The sequence below is a fragment of the Artemia franciscana genome, chromosome 8 (assembly GCF_032884065.1).
Source record: "Artemia franciscana chromosome 8, ASM3288406v1, whole genome shotgun sequence".
Lineage (NCBI taxonomy): Eukaryota > Metazoa > Arthropoda > Branchiopoda > Anostraca > Artemiidae > Artemia > Artemia franciscana.
Genome location: NC_088870.1, coordinates 47,014,090 through 47,026,745, shown reverse-complemented (window position 1 = coordinate 47,026,745; position 12,656 = coordinate 47,014,090). Strand labels below are relative to the sequence as shown.

General features: G+C 36.3%; 2 pseudogenes; one reads left to right on the top strand and one right to left on the bottom strand.

The window, feature by feature from the left end:
- Positions 1 to 332: 332 nt before the first annotated feature.
- Positions 333 to 5,691, bottom strand: LOC136030578 (NADH-ubiquinone oxidoreductase chain 4-like; annotated as a pseudogene).
- A 4,284-nt stretch (positions 5,692 to 9,975) lies between these two features.
- On the top strand, positions 9,976 to 10,580 carry LOC136030497 (cytochrome c oxidase subunit 1-like; annotated as a pseudogene).
- The last annotated feature ends 2,076 nt before the right edge of the window (positions 10,581 to 12,656 follow it).

Below are 12,656 nucleotides of genomic sequence, written 5' to 3'. Positions count from 1 at the left end.
ATTTTTAATAAATAAATTTCGTCCGATAAAAACAATGAGAATGAGCAACAAATACTAGCTACCCCGATAATTAATAAAACATAACCTGATACGAAATATAACAATACTGTTAGAAATAGTTCTCCTTTAGTTCCACAAACTAATATTCTTTTTAAACTATAACAGTAAACGAGAATTAGAGTAAGCAGAGGGATAAAATGTGCTCTTCCGATTAAATATTCCTTTAAGCTATACTCTAACCAGCAGATCCCGGATAGAGCCACTACTACCCAATCTAGACTGAACACACCGATAAAAAGTATATTTCGGAAAAGAAGTTGAGTGATGGAGAAGGCCTATATTGAAAAAACTAAGACCAAGTCATCAAAAGCATAAATATGGAAAAAGAGACATTGTTCTACGAGTAAGAAAGAATCTACGACTTCAGATACGCACATAAAATAGATAGCTTAAATAGAATAATCCAGAGGAACAAATCCCATGAGATACCATTATTAGAATTGATCTTATGTTAGTGTAAGTACAAGATATAAGTATACCTAGAATAACAAATGATATGTGAGCTACGGAGAAGTAAGCAATTAGATATTTGACATCGGATTGGCGTAGGCAAATCAAGCAGCTGAAGATTCCGCCCACTATGCAGACCCCTATCAGTATTGTTTCTCTATAAATGTTTAGTCCTTGTACCAAGTAAAGGCCTTAGCCCCCTAGCTTCAGAAGGATGGCAGCTAACACTATAGAACCGGTAACTGGGGCTTCTACGTGAGCCTTAGGTAATCAAATGTGTGTAAAATAGACTGGGAGTTTCACTAGGAACGAAAGAATAGCTAGCAAGGAAATTGTCTTGTCTCTAAAATTTCCCCAAAATTGCAAGAAGGACGTTGAGTAAGCGCTCGTATGAGCGATAATGATAAAAAGTAAAGGCAGAGTAGGGTATAAAATAAAAAATAATAGGAAGCGGGCAGACGTTCTGGCTGATAACCTCAACCGAGAATTAAAATAATTGTGGGGATTAGTGAACACTCAAAGAAAACGTAAAATAGAATGAATGACTGCGTGGTGAAAGTTAGCCATAAAAGGACAAACAAGCTTACGAGAATAATTCTATAGCTTGATGGCCAGCTCGGCTTCAATCTAATAACTATTAAGAAGAAAATTCCTGAAGTTAGAGCTAGCAGGGTGCTCCCTCACTCCTCACACACTCACTCCTCACACTCCTCACACACTCACTCCTCACGCTTGCAGAGTGCTCCCTCACTCTAAGTGAAATTCTGATATTCACTTGTATATTAATGTTAAATATACTAAACTTGAGGTGAAGAACCACTTATTCATTTGAAAACTGCACTTGATCCGATCCTGACGAACGTACTAAAGATACCAATACCGATAGTCCTAAAGCTCCTTCGCAAACTGTGATTCTGAGAAAGATGAATGCGTTAATTATTCTCATGTAGTTTGAATATACTAATAACCCAAATAATAAAAGAATAAGAAATTCTAATCTCAACAGAGCTACTAAAAGATGCTTGTTTCTTGAAGAAAAGATTAGTAATCCCAGAAAGAGTGATAAATAAATTATTATGATAGACTGAGTAATTAAAAAATAATATCTCTTTTGTAAGCCGAATTTAGAGAAATCTCTCGGTCTTCAAAAGAGTTATTAACATCTTTAACTTCCAAAGTTAATATTTTTATTAAACTACCTTTTGACATGCTAGGATCTATTGTTATTATTTCCGTGTTTATGCTTCTAATGAATCATCCTCTTGCTTTTACACTCTCGTTGTTCATTCAGACTTTATTGATTTGTATTATGCTTAAGAGTGTTTCCCTTTGAATTTCATTAGTTCTTTTTTTAATCTTCTTAGAGGGGAATCCTAGTAATATTTATTTATGTGTCTTCATTGAGAGCTAATGAAAAGTTTGCTGTTGACTTGACCTCATTCATGTGAGTCCTCCCTACAATTATCTTCTCTTTCCTAATTTTGAATAGGAATTATATGTTTATTAGCTCTTTTTTCGGATATCTCTATCCTGCGGATTTCATGGTCATCAATTTTAATGTTAATAGACTTACTGTATCGGCCTACTCATTCATAGTGGTGTACTTATTTTTAGCACTACTCCTGGTTATTGATTTTTTGAACAGAAATAAGAAGCCTTTGCGGTCAATAATTTAGCGGTTACATGATTTAAAAAATGAAATGTTATCTCTACGAAAGACGCAACCTACTCTTAAGATTATTAATTCTGCCTTAGTGGATTTACCTGTGCCGGCCAACATTTCTATTTGATGAAACTTTGGCTCCCTCCTAGGTCTGTGTTTGGTTATCCAGATTGTTACTGGGCTCTTTTTAGCAATACATTATACAGCGAGAGTGGACTTGGCTTTTTCTAGAGTGGCCCATATTTGCCGAGATGTCAACTACGGTTGACTACTCCTCACTATCCACGCCAATGGTGCCTCTTTTTTCTTTTGTTTGCATTTATTTTCACATTGGTCGGGGGATGTACTACGGTTCTTTTCATTATTTTGAGACATGAATAACTGGAATTGCCCTATTATTTCTTGTGATGGCCGCTGCTTTTTTGGGGTATGTTCTCCCGTGAGGTCAAATGTCCTTTTGAGGAGCTACTGTCATTACAAACTTGGTGTCTGCCGTGCCTTATATTGGTAGTGACGTTGTACAATGATTGTGAGGAGGATTTGCTGTTGATAATCCCACTTTGACGCGATTTTTCACTTTCCATTTTTTGATCCCCTTTCTAGTGGCCGGTTTAACGATGATCCACCTTTTATTTCTTCATCAAAGAGGTTCTAATAATCCTCTTGGAATTAACACCAACTTGGACAAATTACCATTTCACCCTCATTTTACTATTAAGGATACCGTTGGATTTATAGTCCTTATCTTCTTTCTTGTGGTTCTCTCCCTAACTAGACCTTATCTTCTAGGGGACCCGGATAATTTCATTCCTGCTAACCCATTAATTACCCCAGCCCATATCCAGCTAGAATGGTATTTTCTGTTCGTGTATGCTATCTTACGATCTATTCCTAATAAATTGGGGGGGGGGGGTTATCGCTCTTGTTTCTTCCATCCTTATTCTTGTGTCTCTCCCCTTCACATTTAAGCCCAAGTTTCAAGGTCTTGAGTTCTATTCAATTGCTCAACCCTTATTTTGATCCTGGGTCTCAGTGTTCCTACTTCTTACATGAATTGGAGCACGACCCGTAGAAGACCCCCATATTTTTCTGGGGAAAATTCTAACATGTCTGTATTTCTCGTATTTTCTGCTTACCCCAATTATTATTAACATAAATGACAAAATTGTCTAATAAGACTCCTTGGCCGATTAAAGCATATGTTTTGAAAGTAGAATAAGGTTGATTATACAACCAGGGGTCTTTACTTTTAACCCCCTTAAGAAACACTTCAATAGAAACAGAGAAATATTAAAGATACCAGAAGGAGACTTTTCCAGCATAAATATATTAGGTTATCGTAACGATAGCGAGGGTAAGACCCACGTCTCCAAAGATAAAAGTACACCACCAGACAGAATATAAGAAAGCTTATACCTCCAAATACTACACTGAATAATAGAGATATGACAAGAATGCTGGCGTATTCGGATAATATGATTAAAGCGAACCCGACTCCTATATATTCTGTATTGAAACCTGATACTAGCTCAGATTCCCCCTCAGCTAGATCGAACGGAGTACGGTTAGTCTCTGCCAGAATTGTGATGAACCAGCACAATCCTAGGGGGACACATAGATATAGAGGCCAACCTAAATAAGAGAACTTAACTAGGTACCCTTCTAAGTCGAGCTTTTTGAGTAACATTAGAGGCGAGAGGATAATGATAATTAAGGATACCTCATAAGAGATAGTCTGTGCCCCTGCACGAATTCTTCCTAGCAAAGAATACTTGGAGTTAGAGGACCAGCCTGCCACCATGATTCTGTACACTCTCACTCTCATCGCGCAGATGACCAAAAGGAATGATAGATTGAATTTCGCACCGTAAGACATGAATGGGATTAGGGTTCATAAGAAGAAGGAGAGGAATAGGCTAAACACAGGAGCAACGAGATAGGGTATGAAGTTGGAAATAAGAGGGAGTGAGACTTCCTTACAAAATAGTTTGATCCCGTCAGAAAAGGGCTGTAAGATCCCCAGAAAGCCGACTTTATTTGGACCCTTCCGCAATTGAATGTATCCAAAAATCTTTCGTTCTAATAGTGTTGAAAAAGCAACTGAGACTAGAACCATAACTACTTGTAAGAAAATAAAATAAATTATTTGAGCTCTTGCTGTCAACTAAGGTCTCCTTATAAATAGATCCTAAATCTAACGCATTTATCTGCCAAGTAGACATGAAATCTCAAGAGGTCCTTTCGTACTATCATGAGTGGATTTACCTTGGGAGTAGAAACTAACCTGGCTTACGCCGGTCTGAACTCAGATCACGTAGGGGTTTAATAGTCGAACAGACTACCTTGCTGAGCTGCTGCACCCAGTAGGGTCCCTGAACCAACATCGAGGTCGCAAACTCTTTTGTCGATTTGAACTCTCAAAAAGAATTACGCTGTTATCCCTAAGGTAACTTGGTCTTTATTCATCTAAGGATCAATGGTCATTTATTAATGTATTTATATTATGAGTGTTTATTCTGCTCTCACCGTCGCCCCAACCAAACATCCTCTTTTTATGTCTAGTTACTTACCGAAAGACGAAAGGGTTGAATGTAAAGATCTATATGGTTTTATCGCCCTCCAAGTCTATTTAAGCTTTTCACTTAAAAATTAACTTCAATTTAATAAAAGAGACAGATCATCACTCGTCAAACCATTCATTCCAGCCTCAAATCAAAAGGCTAATGATTATGCTACCTTAGCATGGTCAGTATACCACGGCCCTTTGATTCATCAGTGGGCAGGCTCAACCTCCCAAAATTAGGAGGCAATGTCTTTGTTAAACAGGCGGAGATAAGTTTTGCCGAATTCCTTTTAAATTTTATAAGACAAATTATGTTAAATATATTTGTAATTCTACTGATTCTATCATTATGATTGCTAAATTTCTATAATTAGTGCCAGCTAGTATGGATTAATTATTTTGAAATTATGATTCTAGTGACAATGGTTATTGCACCGAGGCAACTTTTAAGCCCAGTCTTGTCCCTTTTAAATGTTGTAATGTAATTTTTCTAGAGCTCGTCCCCTAGAAAATCTTCCTTACGGAGTACCCTAAAGGAATATTGTGCCAACCAGATATAAAGGTACGAAATATTTTTTACAACGATATCAGTCTTTGAGATAGTTATGAAACAATCATCTTTAACTGATATAGATCACCTTATTTCGGGATTCGCCGATAGAGATCGAAATTTAATAAACCCTGATACAAAAGGTACAGACAATAACTTTTTTATAATTGACGAGTTTTCCTTTTCAGTACTTGGACCTTGAGTAAGTTCAATTCTTTTACTTGTATAATATTGTTTTAAGTAGATTTATGAGTAGAGATTTAGGGAGCACTCTAAAGAGTATCTTTTTAGTGTAAGCAAAATGTTTGTTCAAACTCCCTCCCTCTTTCAAGACACACCTTCCGGTATACCTACTTTGTTACGACTTATCTCTTCGGACAAGAGAGCGACGGGCGATGTGTACATTTCTCAGAGCCTCCTTCAGGTCGACGAGACTTACTTCTAAATCCACCTTCTTCTCCACGATAAGATGAAGATTCCGTATAAGTTCTTATTGTAACCCACCCTCTCCCGAACATGAGCTACACCTTGATCTGATTTATTAGCCTAAGCAATTAAGGGGAATTATTTGTTTAATCCCCTAAACGACGGTATATAAGCTGTTTAGCGAGGACGGGTTGGTTGTTTCGTGGGTTGTGGTTTACGGGGCAAGTTCCTCTAGCAAGTTTAGAAACCACCAAATTCCTTAGGTTTAAGTAATACTACCCAGATTAATTAAGAATGGACTAATAGGGTATCTAATCCTAGTTTTCTGACCATCTAAAAAGTGCTCTACTCAAAAGAATAAGAAATAAATGCAGATTTCACCCTTATTAGTTTAAAGTTGTACCGAATGTACAATTTATCCGAAGTACCGATAGTACCGATATATAGTACCGATTGTACCGAAGCTCCTCCATTCACCTAAAATATTTGGTCTAGGGCCTTGTATGACCGCGGATGCTGGCACAAAGTGATCCCCCTATCTTTTCATTCGCTATACCTAAGAAATAGGCAATAATATCGATCACTGGACCCCCGATTTGAAACGATATCTTGTATATGACTCGTAGAAAAAGTAAATAAACTAGCTAGAATCAAACTTTCACTGATGAATATGGGACTTAGAGAAAGCACACACAAAGACTACCAGTATTTAAAAATGAAAAGGAAGTAATGATGAATGAAACGATATAGTTGCGTTTGCTTACTAATTCAAATATATATGAAAGTGAAGTATTTAGATGGAAATGACCGCAGATACAATGTATAAGGTTAGTGAAAGCAGTAGCCTCGGCAAGCGACCGAAACCCATTCTCTAGCCACCATAAACAGAAAGGGATATCCGCTAAGTTGCTCTTATTTAAGTGTAGAAAATGATCTAAACCTGGCTGCAGATTTATGTGGAGAGAAGTTGCTTGGATGACAAACAATAATTGAGGCATGTTAGTCAATTAATATTGACTACTTGTCTTATAGATAGGTCTTATGAGACTTAATGCCCACCCCTTACTCAGTGTGTTGATTAAAATGAATATGACCGGCGGGACTAATAGGATTAAATTTTTATTACATAAGTATTAAAGTAGAATTAAAATTTATTTAAGTACTTGTAATACCACGATTATGATTATGAAAAAGGTGAATAGAAATAAAAAGTCAAATAGGGAACTAACCCACCCCTAAAGACCTCAGATAACCATGTAAATAGTATTTTGTCACCGAACCTAACATAGCAAACGACTCTCTTAAACGACCAGTCAAAACCGGAATAACTATGAGATATAACACAATGATGACGTACTTCACAGAATGTGTGTAACGAAGTGATATATTCTATTAAATACGTAGGCTACCCCTAGACAAGCCCCCCTCCCCTCAGACATGTAGGCCCAGACCTACATGTCTGAGGAGGGGCCTTGTTAAAGAGTTAAGCCTACGTGTGTATGCATAATATATTTAATATTCGTTTATATAACGTTCTGTATAGTACATTCACCGCTCTACGTTATTTATATCATTTGTACATTATTAAATTTTATTTAAACCCTCTTTAGAGGGTTTCTGAAATAACCTAGAGATATTGATTTATATTTATCCTGGAAGATTTGGTGTTCCAGGATAAATAAAATCACTATCTCATCTAATACAACCCTCTAAAGAGGGTTTAAAAATTTAATATAGTTATAAACTTATTTGTAGTATTTTTTGTCCTAACACTGAGTGTTAGGACTAGGAAAAAATACTACGGATAAGTTTATATTTTATTAAATGTACCTGTAATGATAAATTATTTTCTTTATTTAATGTCATTATAATGACGTTCTGTATAAATGAGATTGTTTCAAATTGTCAATTCAAAAACCCCTAAAATCGCTAAACATCAGCTTAAAAGTTGCGTTTAGGGAATTTTATGATCCTGTCTTACACGATTAATGGGGGGGGCCTTGATATTAGCTCGAAAAACAGCCTTTTTCAGTATAATGCCTTTAATCCTGTCAAAAAGTAAATTAGGCTACCCTTAATTTTTCTCCAAGAAACTGTGGAATAAATAATTTTGTCCTGGTTCAAGAAGAAGAAACAGAAAAGTCTAACTCGCCCCCCCTGGGGGGGGGGGGGTAATTTTATTTTGTCTTAGAAAAAGAGGACTGAAAAATACATTCATCTTAATCGCACGCGGACCAAAAAATACTCATTGATTTAAGGGGGATTTAATGTTTAATGTGAGTCTAATATTATCTACTGTTAAAGTAAAATAGAATTATCTTATTACGGTTGACCTGTGAGAAGAACTCCCTCCCTCGTTACGCTTCAAAATGAAGCGTAACCTCGGTGGAGGGGGTCTTCTCCCATGCAGGTGTTAAAGAGTAAGCTAAAATAAGCTACTGGGCTCATACCCCAATGATAGAGCAATCTCTTTTTAAATGATTAAGTGGTTATGTCTATTTTTTTTCCTATATTTTTAAAGTGTCCTCCCACTCCTGGCTAGGTTTGTGGCTTAGAATGGAAATAAATTTTTTGAGATTTATCCCTATCATAATTGAAGAGAGAAAGGAAAATAGATTAAAGTATTTTCTAATCCAATCGGTAGCCTCAGTCATCTTTTTAGCGAGTGTTCTGAATCAATCATTTTCATTTTTAATTCCTTTTGCCCTACTAATTAAGATCGGCACGGCCCCGTTTCATATATGACTAGTAAGCATTTCTAAGTTTATGTCATGAAAGTTTTTATCTCTTTTAATGACTTTTCAGAAAATTGGATCTCTTCTTGGACTGGCTATAACACAATTTACAAATTCTTTTTTTTATTTTTGTTAGAGCATTGATTGGCAGATTAGGGGGAATTAACCAATCCAACCTTCGGCTGATTATAGCGTTTTCCTCTGTTAGACATTAATCCTGGTTAATAGTTAATATAAGTAGATTTTTCTTGATATTAATTTATTATACAACTTATCTGGTTATCCTATATTTTGTAGTAGTTTTACTCCAACAAAAGGGGACATACTCCCTCACCCAAATGAATAATAATGCCAGATTAATTTATAAAGCTTCGATTTCATTCAGTCTTCTCTCTTTAGCCGGGCTACCTCCCTTCTTGGGATTTTTTATTAAATGAATGTCTCTGGAAATAAATATTTTACCCCCTCTTCTTGTATTAGCCCTTGTTGCCGAATTTAGAGAAATCTCTGAGTGTTGGGGTAGTTTTTTTTTTTTGGGGGGGGGGGGGTAATTCTGATAAATTAAAAAAAATGAGGTATTTTTAACTTACGAACGGGTGATCGGATCTCAATGAAATTTTATGTTTAGAAGGATATCGTGTCTCAAAGCTCTTAATTTAAATCCCGACCGTCCCACTTGATTTTTTAAACTACTAAGCCATAAATTAAACAATAGTAAAGGGAATAATCCTTAACTAAATTTACAATTTAACACCTAAAATTGACCACTTTACTTAGGCAACGTTAATTTTATTCTACAAATCACAAGGATATTGGAACTTTATATTTTATTTTTGGGGCTTGAGCCGGTATAGTCGGGACTTCTTTAAGAATGCTTATTCAAGCAGAGTTAGGTCAAACCTCATGTCTCTCAGTCTATTTCTATTTTAAAATTGCTATAAGATCTCTTTTGTTCCCCTCAGAGGTGAAGTCTGAGCAAATAGAGGTCCTGGGTATTTTATCAATAGGGCTCAATATTTTTCTCCCTCTAATCTTTTTGTTAAGGTTTAAGTTAATTAAACTGCCAGCCTTCAAAGCTGGAAATAAGAGGCTCCTAAGCTTTACTAACTTATACTTAACATAGATGGGGGTATTATCTGCATAATTACAGTATCAACGTAATGCTTTTTATCAGGCACCTCATCTCTACTGTTATATATGAAATGTAAATTTCTCTTTAAGAATCAAAATCTTACGTGCACAAAACACTTATATACAAGATTATCCACTTGCGACAAAAATAATTTATAATTGATTAGGCCCGGGTTAGAAACAACTCAAGATTTGCAATCTTACATTTTTTTAAACTACTAAGCCATAAATTAAACAATAGTAAAGGGAATAATCCTTAACTAAATTTACAATTTAGCACCTAAAATCAACCACTTTACTTATACAACGTTGATTTTATTCTACAAATCACAAGGATGTTGGAACTTTATATTTTATTTTTGGGGCTTGAGCCGGTATAGTCGGGACTTTTTTAAGAATGCTTATTCGAGCAGAGTTAGGTCAACCAGGTTCCCTGATTGGTGACAAACAAATAAATAATGTTATTGTGACAGCTCATGCATTTGTTATAATTTTTTTCATGGTTATACCAATCTTGATTGGGGGATTTGGTAACTGACTGGTACCCATTATTTTAGGGGCCCCGGATATAGCCTTTCCTCGATTAAATAACTTAAGATTTTGAATACTTCCATCATCTCTAACTCTTCTCTTAGCCAGATCTATGGTTGAAAGAGGTGCAGGGACTGATTGAACAGTGTACCCCCTCTTTCCTCCGCCATTGCTCATGCCGGACCTTCCGTAGATTTAGCTATTTTTTCACTACATTTAGCCGGAGTTTCTTCCATCTTAGGAGCTGTGAATTTTATCACTACTATCATTAATATACGGCCTCAATCAATATCCATTGATCGTACACCTCTTTTCGTTTGGGCAGTGGGGATTACGACCGTTCTTCTCCTCCTGTCACTTCCAGTCCTAGCGGGGGCTATTACTATGCTATTAAATGATCGTAACTTAAATACTTCTTTCTTTGATCCCGTGGGTGGTGGAGACCCAATCCTTTACCAACATTTATTTTGATTTTTTGGGCATCCTGAAGTGTAAATTTTAGTTTTACCTGGGTTTGGAATAGTGTCCCATATTATTAGTCAAGAAAGAGGTAAGAAGGAAGCGTTTGTACATTAGGTATGATCTATGCTATACTTGCTATTGGTATTCTTGGCTTTGTTGTTTGGGCCCATCACTGTGGAAATGGATGTGGATACTCGAGCGTATTTTACTGCTGCAACTATAATCATTGCAATTCCTACGGGAATTAAGATTTTTAGATGAATCGGGACCTTACACGGAACACGACTTACTATAACTCCCTCTATACTGTGGGCCCTTGGATTCGTGTTTTTATTCACTGTAGGAGGACTTACAGGGGTTGTGTTGTCAAACTCCAGAATTGATATTGTTCTCCATGATACTTATTATGTCGTTGCCCACTTCCACTATGTCTTATCAATGGGTGCTGTCTTTGCTAATATAGCAGGATTTGTACATTGATTTCCACCAATGACTGGATTAAGAATGAATCAATTTCTTCTCAAGGTTCATTTCTTTATTATGTTCTTAGGAGTGAACTTGACTTTTTTTTCCTCAACATTTCATAGGTCTCGCTGGGATACCACGTCGTTATGCAGATTACCCCGATACGTATGCTTTATGAAACGTAATTTCTTCGTTAGGAAGAGTTATATCTATAGTTGCTACTCTAATATTTATTTTTTGCATCTGAGAGGCCATGATTGCCAAACGAATTAATGTTTTTTCACTTAATTTAAGATCAAGTGTGGAATGAAATCATCCCCATCCGCCTGCTGATCACTCCTATGCAGAAATTACTATCATCTCTACATTTTAAAGTGGCAGAAACATGTATGCATTGGATTTAAGCTCCAAAGATGGGTAACCCCTTTAAAAGTGTCTCAATGATTCCAACTGGGCTTACAAAATGGGAACTCGCCTCTCATAGAACAACTTATTTTTTTCCATGATCATACTTTGCTAGTGGTAATTTCAATTACTTCTCTTGTCGGCTTTTTCTTAGCTGCGTTATTTTCTAATAAATTACTCCATCGTTATCTACTTGATGGTCAGGCAATTGAGACAGTTTGGACCGTTATTCCTGCTGTTATTTTAGTAGCTATTGCCCTTCCTTCTATTCGGCTTCTTTATTTAATTGATGAAATTCATAATCCTGCTCTAACTATTAAAGTGACAGGGCACCAATGATACTGGTCTTATGAATACTCTGATTTTGATGATATTCAATTTGATTCATACATGATCCCTTCAAATGAACTTTCTACTGGTATGTATCGTTTACATGATGTGGACAATCGTATACCAGTCCCCTATAATCAAGCTATCCGTCTGATGATTACTTCAGATGATGTTCTACATTCATGGGCTGTACCATCTCTAGATGGATGCGGTCCCAGGTCAACTTAACCAATCCAGGCTTCTGGTGAATATGCCTGGAGTATTTTATGGTCAATGTTGTGAAATTAGTTGATCTGGACATAGTTTTATACCTATTGTGATTGAAGCTGGGGAAAGAGACTTTCTAAAGTGACTTGAGTTACAAATTTCATAGGGTGGCTGAAGATCAAGTGGTAGCCTCTTAAGCTCTCTTATAGTAATTACCCCCTATGGTACAGAGACTTAGTTTATTAATAAATATAAGGCTGTCAACTTTAAGAAGCCAGTGGCAGTCTCTTATTCCTCAAATAATACCGCTTCCTTGAATTACGGTCTTCCTTGTCTCTATAGCTCTATTATGGACTATTATAGCTATAGTCCTTTTTCTTTATCAGCCGCATTTAGTTTCTTCTTCTAAGAGGTTCTCTAATCAAACTTTTTATTTGAATTGAAAATGATAACAAACCTCTTTTCAGTGTTTGATCCGACTTCCTCTTTTTTATCTAACTGATTAAGAATGCTGACTCCATTCCTGTTTATAGTGAAAACGGATATTTAGAAGGACCATGTGTCTCAGAGCTCTTATTTTAAATCCCAACCAGATCCGGTGGTGTTGGGAGGAATTGGACGGGGATACCAGAAATCTTGGAAAACGCTTAGAGTGGAAAGATTGGGATAAAACTAAGT